The following is a 21,460-nucleotide window of genomic DNA, read 5'->3' as shown; positions in this document are numbered from 1 at the left end:
TGGCATTCACAGTAGTATTCAAAACAGACTTTTCACTGGAAAAGTTTGTAGAGACCTGGGTACACTGCTGGTGAAACTAAATCCAAACGCTTTCTGATGTGGAGTTGAAGAGATCAAGGAGTGATGGCTCAGAGGGTCTTGGGATTACAGCAGGCAGTCTAGACCTCAACTGATGCACTGGTTCTGGGAGGGCTTTTAATTTACTGATCTGTGACCTCATCTGTGGTGCAGGAGGAGGGGCAAGCAGCTTCAATGAGTTCGGTTGCCTAATGTTACCCCCTAACATTAGGGAGAACAGGCTGGCTTATAGGAAAGGCTGGTAGTGAAGATAAGCAATGAGATGTAATGTGGGTAAATTTTCAGGTACATGACATTTATGTCAAACTGAAGACTGCATCATTTACCACTCTTTCCTAATGTTGGGTATATGCAACTTGATAATTTGATGGTAGGGGAAAGTTGTGTCTCTAAAACACGGGTGAAGCAGAGGTTTTAATTGCCATCTTAATGGTATCAGGCAGGTCAACAAATCATAGGAATTATAACACAATTAAGGAGGTACAATTACTCCTGTATTATCCTTTTCTAATGATGTAGGTTCATGGGGAAGTAAGGGAGGAATGGACAGCAACCATAGCTACAGGATCAATCCACATGCTCATAAAAGGAGCAAAAATTTTAGCTGGATTGCCCTCACAACCAATAACACACAAAAAAGCTTAAAATAAAACCATGGTGGTTTTTACAAATTCTTTGATATGGATGTCCACACACCAAGTGGAGAACATGGAAAACTGTGCACATGTATTTTTCTAGATATAAAGCTACACTATAAATAATCAAATCCCATACATTTCAGATGCAAATCCTTGTTACATTGGTTTAGGACAACTCTTTGGTGCAAAGTGTGTCTCCACAAAGATTGACCCAAACAACTGATTGGAAAGTAAAAGGGCAGGGCGATTCCTTTTATCTGAAGAACAGAAAACAATGGATTGAACCAGTTTGTTTTTCCTTCCAATGATATTAGTTTCCTTTCTATGAAAAGGACTTCAAAACCACACAAAGATACTCAGTGAAGGAAAGAGACTACCTTAGAATCCAGTCTTACTGTCCCACTTTATGAAATAGATTGTGGTGTTTGTTTTCATAACAAGTTAATGAGAGGACAGGCATATTTTCCAAAGTTCAACTTTGAAGAAAAACTAAATATGTAGCGTGGGCTAATGTAGAGTCATGAGTAAGACGAGAAGAGGAATATGATCGGAGCGAAACCCACAGGCATTCATTCCTTATTAACCAAACATACAATCTACTCTGTTTTTGCCTTGGGGTTAAAAAGTTGCAAGGCAAAGGTAAAGAATGGTATAAGAAAAGTAGAAGCCAAAGAACTTATATGTATGACCCATGGGCATGAACTAAAGGGGGGCAGGAATGTGGATGGGAGAGGGTGTGTAGGGCCAAGGAGAATAGGTGGGGGGGAATGGGAGGGAATGGGACAACTGTAATAGCAAAATCAATAAAATACATTTAGAAAAAAGTTGCAACTCCTAGTGACTATAGACTTTTCTCTCAGAAAGTTCAGTAATTCTGCCATAATCAGCCATAAATCACAGCTTGAATTATTCCTTCATAGTTAGCTAATTACCAAGCTGTGACTTAAGGGTGCCCATCAGAGCCTGCTTATTTTTTGTCAAGTTGACACATCTACCCAACATGAGCCAGGGGTCACTTCAAAATGACGAGTCACAGAATCACCTCTATATGTCAGTTCTATGTCAGTTCTATCTTACCCCTCTTCTACATGGTCCCTTAGACCAGACTCTGGTTTCAATCTGCCATTCATCTTCTAGAAATTATTTGTTCATTTTCCAGTGAACTCTGTTACTGACTTTTCAATGCATTATTATAATTCTTCTTATTCACAATTTGTGTTGAATAATATATTTTTATATAAATCTAGTTTTATACAAAACAATTAAAACTAGGAAATGTCATATTAAGTGGTAAATGTAACATAATTGTTTGAAAATTAATCCATCTCCAATTAAGAAACTGAAGCATATGTACTATCATGCTTTATTTGTTCTATATATGGTTTCAACATCAACGTTATTCTCCAGACACTCTAAAATATGTTCAAGATTAAGTCCATCAAAAAACCCTTCCCTTTTATTAATAAACAGAAACAACCAGAAAGTGTAGCTTTCTTCTGTCGAATTGCATAAAATCAAGGATGTTAATATAGGCTTAATATAACTTATGTGACATCAACATCAATCTATTTTGTAAATAAAATCTTGGACTGGGTAGATTTGTAGATTTGTTTAAGTTGAAGAATATGGAGAAGATTTCCTGGTTTTGTGGACCACCCTTAAGGAAAACTGAATCTATTCTCAACAGCTGTTATCAGGACACATCACACCCTAATTATTTTGGCAAAAAGTAAAATCGCCTCACATTTTTATTACATTTCAGAAGATTTATTCCTGTAGCACCCCCAAAGAAGCTGAGTAATGACAGCATTCACTTTTTCAACATTAATTTTCTCCTTTATATTTATGGGTCCATAATAGCTATATGCCTACTTATTATTACAAGTATAAAAGAAAAACAAATATACCTGAATAAAAGCTTAGCACTTTACCGGCCTTGGTCTTATCTACTGCCATTCTCTGCCTTTCCACCTATTACCAGCTTGCCTTTCTGTTTTCCCTCTCCTGGTATTATGTGATATTTGTGGAGGAAGGGCCATGAGTTAAACTTTGGTATTAAGACAGAAGTTTCAACAAAAAGGGTAGAATAATTCCCAACAGTGCAATTACTTTGGGTTGGGAACAATTTATCTAGACCCCTAATATTTCTTTTTGTGTAAAGGGAATTCCAGTATAGAAGGAGGAGGAACTTAATCTGAAGCTGTACCTTTAGAGGGAGAAACTGAGAATGTGGAGACTTTCTGTACTTTTCCCTGGAAGTCAAGCTGCTCTGCTCCTATGAAATATATGGCTGTTCACATAGGGAAGCTTATGGTGGTCAGCACTGCCTGATCCAGTAAATAAGCTGGTGTGAGTCTGATGATAAGAAACGAATGCTACCATGCTCTAAGTCACATTCTCTGTATCACATTTATCAGTGGAAAAATGTGTATTAACTTTGAGCCACATTTATCAACTGGTGGAAAACCCTAGTGGAATTTTTTGAGCCTCCCCAAATTCAATACTCTTCTCCCTAATGACTTTCTCTCTAACCTTCAACCTCACTCAACCCCTATCTTCATCTGTGCTTTGGGAATAACCAGTTAAAGATTTAATTCTTCAAAATAAGATTATATTTCAGAACCAAAATCTCACCACTGTTCTCCTCCCCACCAAAACTCATAAATATCCCAATTGTCTTTTTTTAGGTATAAAATCAGTGGAACTCTAGTTAGTCATGGCATTTCATGAAAGAAAAACATGGTACAAAAGATTGCTATTGATTGAAATACTTAGTAAACGTGTAATTTGAAGCATAAACAAAGCCAGGATACATGTAGGCAACCTTCTGAGCTCTGTAGTGCTACCAGCTATAGTTAGACTCTGAAACTGCATGGTATGCAGACAGACAAGTTAGTCTTCATTTTTTCTTGTGATATTTCTTTTCTCTTTCTAATTTTATTCAAACATGCCCTACTCTGGAGATGGTACTCAAAATCTGTTAATAAAAATATTAGATCAAATAGACCACAACCAAAATAGAGAGGGTGGAGAACAATCATTGTTACTCTTATTATGAGCTTTATATGCACAAACTTATGGAAATGGAATGTGACTGGAGAGGCTAATTATAGTGGATCAGCTCATTAGTAAGCCAAGATCTGTGTCTCCTCACTGCTATCAAGGTTTAACAATGAGTCTTTGTCAGGAAGGTAGAACACCATTGATAAGAGAGGTAAGAGAACATTCCACCCCTTTGGCTTAGCAGGGTTACAGGAGAAGTAGCTCAAAGGTTAGTCAGGGATGATTACTTATTCACTCTTATGACTTAGGTCAGACAGAGTGAAAAATATTACCTAGGTTGAGAGAAAAAGGACAGGGGTGGGGGACTTTAGTCTCCAGTAAATGTGGGACATGGAGGAGATGGCCTCATAAGCTGCCCCTGCACCAATGTAAAGGCAGGCAGGAGGGAGAGTATTAAAGCAAACTCAGAGACACAGCTGGTTAGATAATTATAGGGTCTGAACAAAATTTTCTAGGCTCTTTTCAATTTCTTTGCATGCATGGGACAGTGGACATTCTCTCTTTGTTTGCACAATGCCACAGGTTGTATTTTATAATTGTTGTTATTTATTATCTGTATATTCAGTTTTTATTTACATGCTAGCTTAGTGACTACACTTTGAATAATTGTCATGGAATTTCTACCAGAACAAACAAATCTGGGCTTGATAGCAGTTCAACAATGTCTGTCTTCCTATCTTCTCTTCCTACTTTACCAACTAATCACTATCCTTAATTTGATGACAATACTGAAGAGGAAAGAGTGCCCAATCCAGAGTCCTTCTGGATCACTCTTTGGTAACTTAAGAATTTATGGTCAACTTTTTCTGAGCATGGGTCTTTCTGTTGTCTCTAAAGAAGACAAGCCATCACATGCCCTGAGATTGGTAATAAGTCAGAGGCATATCTAGAAATCTTTGCATTCAAAGCCATTAGCCCCTATAATCCATCAGGATCTATACAAGTGCCCATATTTCATAAGCTACCTTATAAAACCTGATGACTCATGGCAGGCCCCGGGGATACCAGGAGTTATATCACTTTACATCTGAAGACTAGTAATCTAGCTGAGAACTACTTGCTAGTAACCTCCCTGAGGGGGGTGTACAAACGGAAGGCTACTAAGAAGATCCTGCAATTCCCTGGAAGTGAAAGCCATGCTTCAAAGGACTAAAAAATGTTACATTTTTTCTTTGTCATATTATTTTCTGACAAGGATTTTTAACAAGCCTGTATAAATTAATGCCTCAGTCCTTATGGCACTTGATTAACCAATGCCTTGAAAATTCATTATGAAACCTTGATATCAGCTGACATCTGGTGAAGCCCCTATTCTTTTTTTTTAAACTTTTTTAGCGATTATGCCATTACATTTGTTCTATTCCCCCCCCCGTTCCCCTCCACCCTGCATGCCCCTCCCCCACCATTTCCCCCTTTAGTTCATGAACATGTGTCTCAAATTCTTTAGATTCTGTATTTCCCCTACTATTCTTACCCTCCCCCTATCTATTTTCTATCTACTGTCTATGCTACTTATTTTCTGTACCTTCTCCCCCCTTCTCCTTCTCCTACTCCCCTGTTGCTAATCCTCCACGTGATCTTCATTTCTATGGTTCACTCCTGATCCAGCTGTCCTCTTAGTTTGCTTTTGTTTTAGGTGTGGTTGTTACTAACTGTGAGTTTGCTGTCCTTTCTGAGTGAAACCTACAGAGGTTCCAAAACAAAAATGCAAGGCATTTCAAAATTTAAGTACTGTTAAAAAGGATTTGGATGATTTAAAACATTAATTTCCACATAATTAATGTTTCATTGGGGGGGCAGGTAGAAGTTCATATACTATCATGACTATTTCAACAGCCCCCTTGCTGCTTTCCATGCTTCCATAATTGTCCTTTTCTGACTGTTTCTAATACAGTATCAGGAATGTCAGATTGCTCCCCTGCAAATTCACCTATTACAACATTCCTTCTTGCTCTGCCTGTTCCAACCACATTCTCTCTTTGCTATACCTTTGACATGCCAAGCACACCCTACTCTCAGGGCATTTGTACCTGGAATTCCTTCTGCTGGTGTTCTCTTTTCCCAAACAAGGGCATGATCCCCCTCTTACTTTTCTAGGGTCTCTGCTCAAACTCAGCTTCCCAAAGATGGAGACTGAACAACGGCCTTAAAAGAACACCCTCCAGTTGCTCGATCTTCTTTTTGCTTTATTTCTTTTAAAACACTACCAGTCTCTGACATTACATTATATATCTGTTTATTTGCTGTCTCCCTCAATCAGAATAAATGTTCTGTAAGATCAAGAAGTATGTTTGGTTTCTAGAATAAGGCAATAGCAGCCACTATTTAATTTTATTTTACACAAAGTTATAAATAAAATCAGTGTATTTTATGTGATGTGATCATATTTATTACTTGGTTTTTAAATTTTCAGGCAGGTGTGTAATTGGTAGACATAAGAGCATAGCATCTGCATCTCATCAAATTAATTGTGTTGTGTCAAAAATCACATTTGTTGACTGTTTTACAGAATTCAAACCATGCTGGTCCTTCTGATGAGCTCAATAGAAATTTGAAAGGTTGATTTATACATAGATTGTTCATAGAAAGAGAATCTAATTATGTCAGTTGTGATAAAAATCATGAACCACAGGCTGAATTTAACATTTATTGGTAGAATCTAAACCAGAGAATACTTAGAAAAGATCCTTCTTCTTTGACTTTAACAGAAATTGCTTGATATTTATTGGTGGAAGATTTTCTTCTTACTTACATATTACTCAGTTACTATTAAAAACGATATTTTCAATAACATGATAGTGTATGTAGAACAAAGTCTTTGGAGATAAACTGATACTATATTAGAGCACCAATTCCAACACTTATGGGTGGTAAGTTTCCATTTTCCATTTCAGACTTGGTTTTTAAACTGACAGATAAGAGTCAAAATACTTATACTGCAGTATAATTGGGAGGAGTTATTGAATTAATAATCTATAAATGACCCAGCCTAGTACTTGGCATTTGGCAGATGCTAAACAATTTCTTTTTCCTTCCTTTTCATAAACCTCCCCTTTATCTGTGCCTAAAACCTTGTTGGAAAAGTAAAGGCCAAACTCACCCAGATTTTTTTCAGAGAATCTAGAAAAGTTACTGCATTTGTTGGAATGGCACGAGAGTCATGTATTCCTCAATCAGTTGCACCCTTTGTTCTAACATTTATGTTTATATTTAGTGAGAAAATTGACAAGTTGACATCAGTCTTCCCCCCATGTCCATCCTTGCAAATGTAGCATTTTCTATAATTTTAGAGTTGTCAGATGATATTACACTAAGAATTGATACATTGAACACACTTGGTAGCATTAGCCAGCCAAATACAACTTGATGAACATGTCCTGGCTAGTCTTCCATCTCTGTTCACTTCTAGAACTCCAAATCCAAGCACACGACATTCCACCGTGTGCTTCCAAGAGATTCAAGGGATTGCAGTATATTTAATTACAGAGAACATAATTTGTCAGTATTGTTACTGTTGCTCTTACTCTGTTGAAGTTTTGTCAGATATTTCAGGTCAACTGCTTTGTGTATGGATTTGGATATATCCAAATTTAATCTAAGTTAATAAAAATGAAGTTTGTTAAACATTAGTCAGTTGTCTTCCTTGTTCTACAAAAAAATCTGTAAATTGTAAAGCTTTCAAATTGAACTAGAATAATTTTATGTGCATCAACAAAATGTGTTATAATACATCTAGCCTGTCTCTACTGAACTACAATACTTAAATTAATCTAGAGATACACAAAATTGATATTTTTGAGTTAAAAAAAGAGGAAATTCCTATTGAAGTTTCTAGGTATGGTTTAAAATTTCTCTAAAACCTATTCTAAAAATCAATGGATTTTTCCCTGGCTGGTATAGCTCAATGGATTGAGCAGGGGTCTGAGAACTAAAGGGTTGCCAGTTTGATTCCCAGTCAGGGCACATGCTTGGGTTGCGAGCCCGGACCTCATTTGGGGGAGTGCAAGAGGCAACCATACATTGATGTTTGTTTCCCTCTTTCTCCTTCCATTCCCCTCTCTCTAAAAATAAATAAGTAAAATCTTTAAAAAATTAATGGATTTCTTTTACAGGCTTTTGCAAGGCCACATGCTTGCTCCCTCCACAGTAACACTGACACTTGATATAAGGCTTGATTTTTCTAAATAATTTCAAAATAGAAGTTCAAATATAATTGCTGCTTTCACACTGAGATGATTTTAAACACCTTAAATGACATCATGAGTTAAAAATACATTTCAATGGCTAGCCAACACTCTGATGACACATCTGAAATGAAATGAGTCATCCCATTGTAAGGCCATAAAATCATAAGGGAGAAATATATACTATTAAATTGGTCTTTGGAAAAATATATTTACTTTATTACTAAAAATAATGTCTTTACCAACCCTTCATGAATAATGTTCTATATACCATTTTTTAAATTACACTGAATCTGGTCATTTTCACTGCTGTAATATATCTATATAAATATACATATACATGTGTGTATGTGTATATGAATTTGTATAAACAAACACATGTGTTTTTTTTATTTCCATCTGCTGACAGGGCCTAGGCATAATGACATCTTAGGGGCACATCCATATCCAGATCTTGGTTTTGAAATACTGTTGTCCAATAAAAAGAACCAGAGCTCCTTGGAGAATGGCTGATTTGAGGGCTCATGAAAAGAAAATACAAGATATTTCCAGAGCATCAGAAATTAAGAAAGTACTGGAAAAAAAGATGGATTCAAAAGACACAGGAGAAACCTGAAAAAAGTTTTCAATGGCCAAAGCTGAAACAATTTGAACAACAAAATAAATAACCATGGTATTAAATTACTATAACCCAAAGAATAAAATAAATATCTGAGTCCATATTGACATAAATAAATGGGAAAGAAAGAACATATCATCCTTACAGAAGGATCCCAAATAGTGTGTATGAATATGTCCTTCTCTCGGATGTGGAGCTTAATTCTCATCCTCTTGTGTTGGGGCCAGACTTAGTGATTTGTTTCCAAATGATAACAATGGAAAAAGAGTAACTTTATAGTGAAAAAATTCTGCAGACATTATTTTATTTAAGTGACCAAAGTTAACATCACTAGAGATAGGTCATGTTGATATAAATCCCCTGATCTGTCACAGTGAGAAAGTCATCTTACCTTACCTCTGTGTTATTCTTCTCTCAAACCTATCATTCCAGTCTAGTCATGAAACTGATGAAACAAATTCAAACTGACTGAAATTCTACAAAAGACCTTATCTTTATTTGTTAAAACTAATGATCAAGATCGTTAAAAAACAAGGAAAGACTCAAATTGTCATACTTATAGAAGGCCAAGAAGGTATGGAAACTATGTTCAATATACTACCCCATATTTACATTAAATCCTAGCTAAGTAAAGGATGCAGTAGAAAAAGTGGTGAAATCTGACTAAAATCTGTAGTTTAGTCAATAGTATTGCACTAATGTGAGATTATTAGTTTTGACAAATATACTACAGTTATATAAAATATTAACATTAGGGGTTTTAATCCATTCTTTCATTTAGGCCATTATTGTCTCAGTGTGCCTGTTCAATCATAAGGGGTGGAGTGTTAGGTATTCTGCAGGGCAGGTTAACCCCTCTGGCTACGTTGTGGTGCTATACATGTGGGGGGGTCTGAGAGAGAACAATACTGCTTTCTTAACTCTTGGACAGCTTTCAGTCACTTCCTCTGCTACCCACAAGCAAATTGGGCCTTTTTGGTGCTGATTCCTTGGTGAGTGGGTCTGTGTACATTCTAGGACCCTGTGGTTCTCTCCAATGAACTCTCTCCAAATGAAAGAACAGATCAAAGCTCCAGAAAAAATATAACTAAGTGACGAAGAGATAGTCAACCTCTCAGATGCAGAGTTCAAAACACTGGTAATCAGGATGCTTACAGAAATGATTTAGTATGGTTGCAAAATAGAGGAAAAATGAAGGCTATGAAAAGTGAAATAAAGGAAAATATACAGGGAACCAATAGTGAAGGAAAGGAAACTGGGACTTAAATCAATAACTTGGAGCAGAAAGAAGAAATAAACATTTAACCAGAAGAGAATGAAGAAAGGAAAATTCAAAAAATTGAGGAAAGGCTTACAAACCTCTGGGACAACTTTAAACCTTACAACATCTGAATCATAGGGGTGTGTGAGAAGGAAAAGAAGAAGAGCAAGAAGTAGAAAACTTATTTAAACAAATAATGAAGGAAAACTTCTCCAATCTGACAAAGGAAATAGAATTCCAGGAAGTTCAGGAAGCTCAGAAAGTCCCAAAGAAGGTGGACCCAAGGAAGCACAAGCCAAGGCACATTATAATTACATTAGCCAAGATTAAAGATAAAAAGAGAATCTTAAAAGTAGTAAGAGGCCCTGGCTGGTGTAGCTCAGCGGATTGAGCACAGGCCTGTGAAGCAAAGGGTCTCGGGTTCAATTCCCAGTCAGGGCACATGCCTGGGTTGAAGGCCAGGCCCCCAATAGGGGACACATGAGATGCAACCACACACTGATATTTCTCTCCCACCCTTTCTTCTTCCCTTTCTCCCTTTCTAAAAAATAAATAAATAAAATATTTTTTTAAAAAGTAGTAAGAGGAAGAAAAGAGTTACTTACAAAGGAGTTCCCATAAGACTATCAGCTGATTTCTCAAAAGAAACTTTGCAGGTAAGAAGGGGCTGGAAAGAAGTATTCAAAGTCATGAAAAGCAAGGACCTACATCCAAGGTTACTCTATGTGGCAAAACTATCATTCAGAATGGAAGGCCAGATAAAGTGCTTCCCAGACAAGGTAAAGTTAAAAGAGTTCACCATCATCAAGCCCATATTATATGAAATATTAAAGGGACTTATACAAGAAAAAGAAGATAAAAAATATAAACAGTAAAATGACAAGAAACTCACAACTATCAACAACCAAACCTAAAAACAAAACAAAACAAAAACAAACTAAGCAAACAACCAGAACAGGGACAGAATCACAGAAATGGAGATCACATGGAGGGTTATCATCAGGGAGGGGGAGGTGAGAGAATGGTGGAAAAGGTACAGGGAATAAGAAGCATAAATGGGAAGCACAAAATAGACAAGGAGAGATTAAGGATAGTATAGGAAATGGAGAAGCCAAAGAAGTTACATGTATGACCCATTGACATGAACTGGGGGGGTGGAAATTGGTTGGGAGAGGGGTGTGCAGGGCAGAGGGGAATAAAGGGGGGAATGGGACAACTGTAATGGCATAATCAATAAAGTATATTTAAAAAAACAAAAAATGTTAACATTAGGGAAAGCTGGATGAAGGGTATATGGGAACTCTGTATTAATCTTTATAATTTTGCTATAAATACAATATTTTTCAAAATTAAAAGTTAAAATAAAAGCATTCATTTTTTCTTGCTTATTTCTGCCCAAATGATGTATGGTGGTAAGAAATTGATTATCTACAATCCCATTCACTTGCAACCAAGACTGTACCCTTACATTGGAGAAGTTTAGTACCTGCTTCACTAAATACATAATTTCAAATATTCTGAGCATTTAACCTAATGCTTGTTTATGGAAACAATAAGACATAAGATGATCCTGAAAGCTTTGTGGACTCAGAAACTACACAAATTCTAATATAGGTATTGAAGCTCCCCCGAGGCACTTCAGGATGAGGACAACTTCATTGTAATAGTACATAAAATAAATGAAGGCATATTGTAAATACTTGAATTTCTCATAAGCTTAATATTTACTAAGCATTTATTATGTTCCAGCTACTCTGCTGGGCAGTAGGAATATAGCATTGAGTGGAACAAACATTGTTTCACCTTTAAAAAATTTATTATTAATAGGCTAGCCATAAAGAAACTCATTCTCTTTGAGTCTGAAGCAAATTTTTTTTGTGTGACTTACAACACTCTCACTTTCTTTCATAAAAAAGCACAAAATCTATTTGAGCTTTATTACTTTCATGTCAGAACTAGAAATATAAGAAATCTACCTTTTCATTAAGCTTACTCATAGGGCTCAAAGTTAATATTTTCTTCATTCCATTTCCCAAAATATGGTTGATAAATGGAATATTTTTCATGCTCAACTAGCTTATTTTAATAGAAAAGCTACTTTTGGTGCTTTTTCAAAAGTATAGGTAACTAAGTGAGATAGTAGGAAAATATGAGTATAGAAGTTAGTTTTTACTTTTAAGGAGAAAGATCAGTAAGAAAAATATATGATACCAAGTACAATTTTTTTACATGGACAGCATTTCTGTAAAATGAAAAATTATTCATTTCAACTATATAATATTCTTCTAAGGAAAGAAGAATTCTAGTAGTTACTAACATATAGAACTGGCTAATTCTAGAGGATTTAAACTTTGCTGCAATACTGGTGTTTATATACCATTGTATATATGTTCCCATTATAATTTTCTGGGAGAAGGTCAACAAAAACAGGGATGAATAAAATCTGTTCTTTTTTTATTGTTGACACTACATGAGATCTCACCTATTTTCCCCTCTTTGCCTCCCTCCGCCCAGCCCCTGCCCTCTAGCCCCAGCCTTCACCACATTGTTATCTGTGTCCATAGGCTATGCATATATGCATACATGTTCTTTGGTTAATTTCTACCGGTACCCCTCAACCCCCTTTCCTCTGAGATTTGTCAGTCTGTTCCACATATCCGTGCCTTTTTGTTTGTCAGTTTATTTTATTCAGTAGATTCCACTTATGAGTGAGGTCATATGGTATTTGTCTTTTTCTGACTGTGCACTGCTTGTGGAAATGTAGACTTGTATAGCCACTGTGGAAAACAGTTTGGAGTTTCCTCAAAAAACTAAAAATGGAAACACCCATGACCCCACTTCTGGGAAAGCCTAAGAATCCTGAAAAACAAATCAGAAAGCATATATGTACCCTTATATTCACAGTAGCATTATTTACAATAGCCAAGCTCTGTAAATATCCCATGTGACCATTACTTGATGAATGAATAAAAAATATTTAGTATAGATACACAATGGAATACTATGCAGCTGTGAAAAATAAGAAACTCTTACCCTTTGTGACAGTGTAGATGGATCTGGAGATTATTATGTTAAGCAAAATAAAATCTCTTCTTAAAGAGAAAGATTGAGTTATAATATTTCAGTATAGTACAACAAACCAAACAATAATTATTTTATATTTATATATAAGATTTTAATTTACTTTTTTATTTTTATTTTCACTGTTTATACTCACCCTAGGACATTTTTTCATTGCTTTTAAAGAGAAGGAAGAGAAAGAGAAAGAGAGAGAGAGAGAGAGAGACAGCAACTGGTTGCCCTCTATATGTACCTCAACTAGGGATACGCCCTGACTGGGAATCAAACCTGCAACCTTTGGTGTACAGGACAACACTCCAACCAACTGAGCCCCACCAGCCAGAGCTATATAATATTTTACAACAAATAGTGTATTCTACAATTGATTAGAAACAAAATATTACATGCATAAAAGCATTTTACCTTTCTTCTACGAATTGTTTAATAGCTTGGACTTTTTGCTGCCAGTAACAAGAACATAGGTCAAACTTGTTACGTTTAACCCAAGTTAAAAAAAAAGAAGAGAGGAATTAATTATAGTAATATTTGAGTGTCTCATAGATTAAAAGGAATATTTTTAGCTGCTCCTGAGGATCTCTGCTTCTTCCTGCATATCTCCAACTCTTTCTCTCTAATCATGGCTACCAATAACATCAAGCTTGGGTTTAAACCTAATGCTGTCAATCACTACCTCTTTTCCATTGAAAAAGTTATTTCATCTTTCTATATCTCAGTTTGTAAATATATGAAATTGGGAATAAAATAATGGCACCTATTTCACTGAGTTGTGGCAAAGACTGAATGAGTTGCGAAGTGTAAACCACGTAGAATGGTGCCTGGGGTAGCAAACACTCTACAGACATCTTTCTTTGTATTCTATGGTCAACACAAAAGCTTTTTTGTAGTCATTAACTTAAAAAATAAGACAAAAATAAGACAAAATGAGGAGTTTTTACCAAAGTAGCTTATTAATATAATGAAGACATTAAAACCATGTATTAAAATAGATGGTAAACATTATCTTTACCATCTATTTAGATAACCTTTACCATTTATTTTAATTAGAAAAATTAAAGCACCATTTTGTAAAAAAGGTTATATAAAGGCCCTATGTTCTAGAGGTTTTTTTAAAATTTTATTTAGTTATTTTTCAAGTACAGTTTTTTGTCTATTTTTCCCATCCCAGCCTCCCCTGCCCCTTGCTCCCCACCTCCCTCCCATTTCCACCCCCCTTAGTTCTCGTCCCTGTGTCCTTCCTATTTGTTCCTCCAAATCCCTCCCCCCTTTTTCCCCTTAACTTCCCTTCCTTCTCCCCCTCTGATCACTATCCCCTTGTTCTCTATTTCAGTGTCTTTGTTTTTTTTTCTGCTTGCTTGTTTGTTTTGTTGTTTAGCTTCCTGTTAAAGGTGAGATCATATGGTATTTGTCTTTCAGCACCTGGCCTATTTCACTCAGCATAATGCTTTCCAGTTCCATCCATGTTGTTGCAAAAGGTAGTAGCTCCTTCTTTCTCTCTGCAGCATAGAATTCCATTGTGTATATGTACCACAATTTTTGGACCCATTCATTTACTGATGGGCACCTAGGTTGCTTCCAACTCTTGGGTATTGTAAATTGTGCTGCTATGAACATTGTGGTGCATAGGTTCTTTGATATTGATGTTTTAGGATTCTTAGGATATAATCCTAGCAGTGGAATTGCTGGGTCAAAAGGCAGGTCGATTTTTATTTTTCTGAGAAAATTCCATACTGTTTTCCATAATGGTTGTACCAGTCTGCAATCCCACCAACAGTGAACTAAGGACCCCTTTTCCCCACAACCTCTCCAACATTTGTTGTTTGTTGCTTTGTTTATGATAGCCATCCTGACTGGTGTAAAGTGGTATCTCATTGTGGTTTTAATTTGCATCTCTCTGATAGCTAACGATATTGAGCATCTCTTCATGTGTCTCTGGATCCTCTGTATGTCCTCCTTGGAGAAGTGTCTGTTCAAGTCCTTTTCCCATTTTTTAATTGGGTTGGGTGTCTTCTTAGAGTGGAGTCATGTAAGTTCCAGAGTTTTTACAGAGCTATTCTACTTTTGTTAGGCTACATTTTACAGATAGCAAATGTCTTCCACATGACACTCTGAATCACAGCACACTTTAGAAACCCTTGAAAGTCTGTGAAGATTGGGCACTAAGGTGTCCACTGAAAATTAACTGAAAGTATAAGAAGAAAGTAGAATTAAAAAATAAGAATGTAAGGTGTATGCCTTGTTTGCTCTTATGTGTGACCAAGAATGACAAAATGGGGAGTAAGAAAATATAGAGAAACAGAAGCCAGTATTTGCTTTGTTTTATTTTTCTCCTTGTACACCTCCCAGTGTTCTTTCTTACTAGTACTAATCCTTAATTTCTCCCATTTAAATAACCCAGGAGGAACCCTGGCTACTAGAGCTCAGTGGGTTGAGCATGGATGGGTCTGAGAATCAGTGAGCATAAAGGGTCACTGATTCGATTCCCAGTCTAGGCCACGTGCCCAGGTTGCTGGCCGTGCTCCCAGTAGGCAGTGCACTACAGGAAACCACACACTGATGTTTCTCTCTCTCTCTCTCTTCCCCTCTCTAATAGATAAATTCTTAAAATAATAATAAATAACCCAGGAGGTGAATAGGGACTCTTAGGTTATGTCATTTCCAATGTTCTATACATTATCAAACCTTGTATTGCCTATATTTCTTGACCCTTGCTTTTGAAACTAAGAGTACTTCAAGTCCAATGGAAAGAATTAACAAATTTTTAAAAAAGGCTGAATAAACAAGCAAAAATGGATTTTAATACTAGGTACTCAGGAAATAGCAGTGTTGAGAGAATAATTCTAGGTAAGAAAAGGAGAAAAATGAGGATAGTATTGTTGCAGGCAAAGTAAGTATTTATAACATTTTATAAGATTTGACATGCTTAGGCTATAGGCTCTGAAGGGAAAGTTATAAAACTGGCCACACTTATTGGCATTTCTAATGTCAAAGTACTATTTTATCAGTCTGAAGTATTAATTTATTTCATTCTTGCAATAACCTATGCATAGCACCTTATTTCCATTACATGTAAGAAAGCTGAGCCCAGAACAGTTACTTTTCTAAAGTCTCATACTGGTAAGAAGCAGAGCCAGGACTTAAAAATCAGATCATCTAGTGAGTCTAAGACTTTTCCCCTTACTATTCTACTCTGAAAAATAACTAAATTAGAAGTCTAACACTATAAAGCAAAACCAAGACTTAAGCAAATTAAAGTAAATGTAATCAAGATTTTTAACAGTCTTACGTGAGAATGAGAAAAGGATATATGATTATGTTTGCCAAAAGAAGAAAGAAAATAATTAGGTGTCATTCGTGCCTTTCATGCAAGGTCCTGAGATTTAAAAAACTGGTTGTGAAATGAATAATTAGGGGCCCTTTTCTCTTATTTAAAGAAATAGTAAAGAATATTTTAGCTTTTGAGAATAAAAACATTTGACTAAACTTAAAACTTAGATAAAATTAAATCAATGAAACAGGATGTTTGTATGATTTAATTCAAGGCTAACCCTTGAAAAAGAGTGACGACTTAAGAGGAAAAATAATACTCAACTACTACTAAATAGAATTTTTCTCAGATATGGAAGTTATGATTAAAATGTAGAAATATTTTACTGTGATAGAACATATCAATAGGTCAAAGTACATCAGTCTCATTCTTACGAATAAAAATATCAAGAATGTGATGAAACACTTAAGGTTGCATTAAAATCAGGAACTAATAAAAGTGCTAATCATGATATAAAATAGAAACTAGTAATGTACTTTTCAAAATGATAGACATCAAGGTACTATTGTAGAAACCCACCATCACACACCACAGAAAGTAAAAGCCTTTAGAATTAATGAAGTAATTTGGTAAATTTGTTGGTTATAAGACATAGAAATGTCAATAGCCATCGCCCACCTTAGCAATTACCAGTGAGACCCTCTCACAGCAGCGACCACAGCTCTAAAGCATCTAGGACTAGCTTTCTCTAGAGGTCTGCAGGGAAAAATTGTAAAACTATTTTAAGAGATAGAACTTTTAATACTTGGGAGAATAAGCCAAGTTCTTAGAAAGCAAGGTTGAGCATTTTTGCAGATATCATCTAACCAAATTAATTTTAGTTTTAACATGAGCCCAGTAAAAATTCCAATGAGATTGTTTTTGGAACTCAATGAAATGATTCTAAAGTTCATGTACCATGATAATGGACAAGATGTTCTAAAACATCTTAAAAAGATCAGTAACTAGGGGAAACTTGCCTATAGATACTAAAAGATATTGGGCAGTCATATTTCTTTTTATGACTGTTCTGATTTTGATAGTTTATAATAATTCACATAGTTTATAGTTCTATTTTATTCATAAAAACATTTTCTGTGAAAGTTTGTCTAAATTATTCAAATATGGTAAAACAAAGTGACCAAGATGCAACACGTAAGAAATGTAACATGTGAACAAATTGGAAGAGCCAGCGAGTCACACAGATCATTGATCCACGGCACTGAGGGCAGGTGTGCAGGGGTGGGTCAGGACCGTGCTGGCTGTCGCTGCAGTTTTGGCGCTCATCCCCTCACCTGACTGTCACAAAAGTTTTGTAACTGGTTTCCTCTTTTCCTCCCATATGTTATCCACATAGCTGAAAAAGTCATCTGCACCAAAATAAACTAAATTGCATTGCTTCCGAGCTACTCTGCTTACATGTATCATGATGGCCCACTCCACTTCACTCCGAGTGAAGCCCACTCGGACTTCACTCCCTGCACTCCACCAGCACAGAGTATCTCATCACATTCTCCCATTCATGTCATGATCATTAATATCACCATTCTTTGCACATGATTTTTCTTCTGACTAGAATGTTATTGCAATACCCTACTCAAACACATCTCAGTGCTTCAAGTCTTCGTCTAAAGATCAAGCTGTTTTTTTTTGTTTTGTTTTATATACATCATGGGAGGGAGGGTCCTGGGCATCACTGTATTCCCAAACCTAGATAAGTGTCTGTTAGTAAGAGCTCAATACTGTCTGTTACATGGATGAATGAACGAACATCTACTGTAGATGTACCACACTATATTATGATTGTTTGCTTATCTTTTCAATCCTATTTGAGAGCAGGAGTGTATTTTGGGGGGGGTTAATTATTTGTCTTGAGTTTGCCTTCAGTGTCTGGACACATAGTCAAGGCTCAAAAAGTACTTGTTAAAAAAGTAAATAAACACATAATATCCTGCAACAAAAGGACAAAACCATTACTTCACTAACACAGCACTGTATGCAGTAATTACTTGCTAAAAGAGTTAATGAAAGAATAAATTAATATTTATTTCTATTGCAAGAAATTATGTATAGATAATTCTTTCACAGTCAGCATTTTTATATAATATTACACCAAAATAACAATTTGACGCTTTGGCAGTCATTTTTATGCTGCTATGCAGATATCCTAAGTACTGGTACCAAATGATTCCTTGTTTCATCTCTCGGGTTATCCCTTTGAATTAATGGGGACCGTCTATGAAGCAGTTTTTCCTAAGAGCCCCTTTACTGGACAGAATCTTGGGCTTCAGCACTAATTTTGATCATATAATAACTCACCAGGCACTTAGCATTAGTGGTATATCCTGCCCCACTCCAAAACAGAAACATGTTTTCAGAGTAAACAAAAACTATAAGGAAGAAATTGAAGAAAATCCTAAAAACAGTTTTGTAAACACTTTCAATCATTTCACATATCCATAAATAGCAAACAGTCCAGTTACAAATTCCACATATGTCCTGCCTAACGATTTCCCACGATCGCGCTCTCCTGTGCAGAGAGTAGTGTGTTTGCCTACCCTCTGCAGTTACTTGAAAGCAATAAGATGAAACTTTTTTCAAAAAAATGGTAATTAAAATTTGTTCTGAATTCAGACTATTCAAATCAGCCCACTTATTGGCATTTACTGTATTTATTGGACTTGCGTTACTCATTTGGTCTCTGATATAGATTACTTTTTGATGTAGCGAAGTGTTCTTTAAATAAGCAGCTCATAAATTCAGACGTTAAAAAAATTCCTTTAAAGAGAGACACAACCAAGACATGAGTCTGAATTCTGGATTAAGTTTTCTCACACTGAAGACAAGAGAAAACAAATAAACTTAAACATTTTACATGGGCATACATGAGTGTCTTCTTTTCTTTATCTCAGATTAATATGAATTCTCACTTGACACATTCCTGGTGATCAGGTTAATCAGCAAAAGGTCCCCAAATCATTATCATTGACATACACCACTCTCGCCTCCAGTCTAAGAGTTCGAGCCCAGTAGAAACAAAAGGAACAAAGAACCTTGTAAAAGTAGCTCATGTTCTAAGATAATGAAACATAGAATCATATTCAGCAAACCCTTTGAGAATACTAATACTCCATGTTAATTTTTTTATCTATTTATTTCATTGTCTCCTTTAGTTTTATTAATTAAAAAATGTATGCATGTGCCTTAAATAGCTGAAGGACTTGGACTTATCTAAGACCATGACTACAGGACAGATCCACTTTGCCCCCTTTTCTAAGTCAGATCATGGGACTTAACATCACACACACACACTTAGAACACACACCAGTAGCTATGGAAAATGCTTCCATGAAGCAGAACTGCCCTCAAGGCATTTCTGCCTTGCTTTTTTTTAAAAAAAAAGCATTTTTATTTGCTTTTTAAAAAATGCATAATGCCATAGAAATTATTAGTTATTTCAAATATTGATAATAGTAAAATAAATCATGCTTCAACTATTAATCCCTGTAATGAAAATGAAAAGGGCAAGGTTTCCTGCCTTTTGAAATAATGAAATGTCATTCCAGCGCTTCCCTGGTGTCTGGGCCTGACCTCTATTTTTGTAGCCATAAAGATTGCTACCCATTAAGCAATGGGTCAGTTGAGCTATTTGAACTGAATTTATCTACATTGGGTTTTGTCACCTTTGCATAGGCAAAAAGCAAAAACTACCAATCGCAATCCAAATCAGAAGCTTTGGTAACAAATCAGAAAACAAAATGCAGCTGATAATGATCAAAGAGCAACTCCTACCAATAGAACAAAAATGCCTCAAAACACGATTAAAGTTTCTTTTGCTTTATGTCCCTATTTATCTATACAGAGTAGCTAAATTCCCTGATTGTGTTATGAGTTTGGAATACTGAGTTAAAGCCTACAGTGTTCATTTTGCATCCACTCAGCTTCTTTTGATATATGCCCAGCTTCATACCAATTCGGAGCCCAAACTGGTGAACACAAAATAATAAATGCAGTATTTTTTGCATTGATGAATTGCACTGATTTTAAATGTTACCAAAGGGGTAAGAAACAAGAAAGCAAGTGAAAGCATTCAGATCGAGTTGATAGGGTAGATGAACCTGCATCTGGGTCTGGGTTGTATATTCACAACTGCTCTTGGGAGCAAGTATTCTGCCTTATTTCTGTTACAGAAGAGCCAATACAAACAGTGGGATTATGTTTTGTTTGCACCTATAGACTTCGATGCAGTGGCCACAAACCCCTCAGGCAGTTTTGAGTAGTGGCAAATCAGCAGGTCTCAGAGCTAGGCTAAGAACCAAGCCTTCACCACTAGCTGATTCATAATATACATCTGAATTCAAGCAGATTTAACGCCTTGTAAAGGAGCTTTGACAATTTAATAATGGCACCTTCTTATAAAGGCTAGGTAAAAAAAAAGTACCTGAACACAGCATTTGAAGTAGGCCATGAGTGTCAACATTGCTAACAGTCAAACCCCAGCAACTTGAACTTGGCAGATAATTTGGTGAAAGAGTAAACATTGATGAAAAGGGGTTTTGGCTGCCAAAGAAATTTCTTTCTACCTTTTTTTTTCTTTTCTCTCTGCACTTGATACACTTTGCAAATATAAAAGCTTTGGTTGAACCAAATAAACTGTACATATTAGATTATGAGCCTTGTGTGTGACTTCTGGCTGCATTTTTGAGGGTAGTATCCATCTTAAGGCATTTTAAAATTGGGGCTTCCTCATGAATGTGGTTAAAATGGAATTTATAACAAGGTCACTAATGGAATGTATTTACATGACTTATTTACCCTTTTATAGGACATACTTCGCCAGACACGAGGGTGTCATCATTATCAACAGTGCTTCTAAAATTATTCCTCTGAGGTATTCATCCAGCTTTAAGGAACTTCAAAGAAAGAGTCAATAAAACATATTCTCCTGGAGAACTTTAAAATCAGGTACATGATTTTTAAATGAAAGAAAGATAATATCTTGGGGATCATGTGGAGAAATCTTCAATTGTATAAGTATTTGAGGTGGCAATAAAGAAAAATTGGGGAAAATCAAATTTATGTGAAGACTTTAAACTTACAAGACTCCAAAATGATGCTTTTTATATTAGAAAAATATAAAGAAATGCTTCCTTATATATTCTCTGTTTTAATGGTAACTGTAACTAGAAAATGAAATAAACTAAACTCTTGTTTCAATTTTAAGAAGCAACT

Source organism: Artibeus jamaicensis, unplaced genomic scaffold (assembly GCF_021234435.1).
Source record: "Artibeus jamaicensis isolate MK-2021 breed Jamaican fruit bat unplaced genomic scaffold, CSHL_Jam_final contig_387, whole genome shotgun sequence".
In the NCBI taxonomy this organism is placed as follows: domain Eukaryota; kingdom Metazoa; phylum Chordata; class Mammalia; order Chiroptera; family Phyllostomidae; genus Artibeus; species Artibeus jamaicensis.
This window is presented reverse-complemented; position numbering follows the sequence as displayed.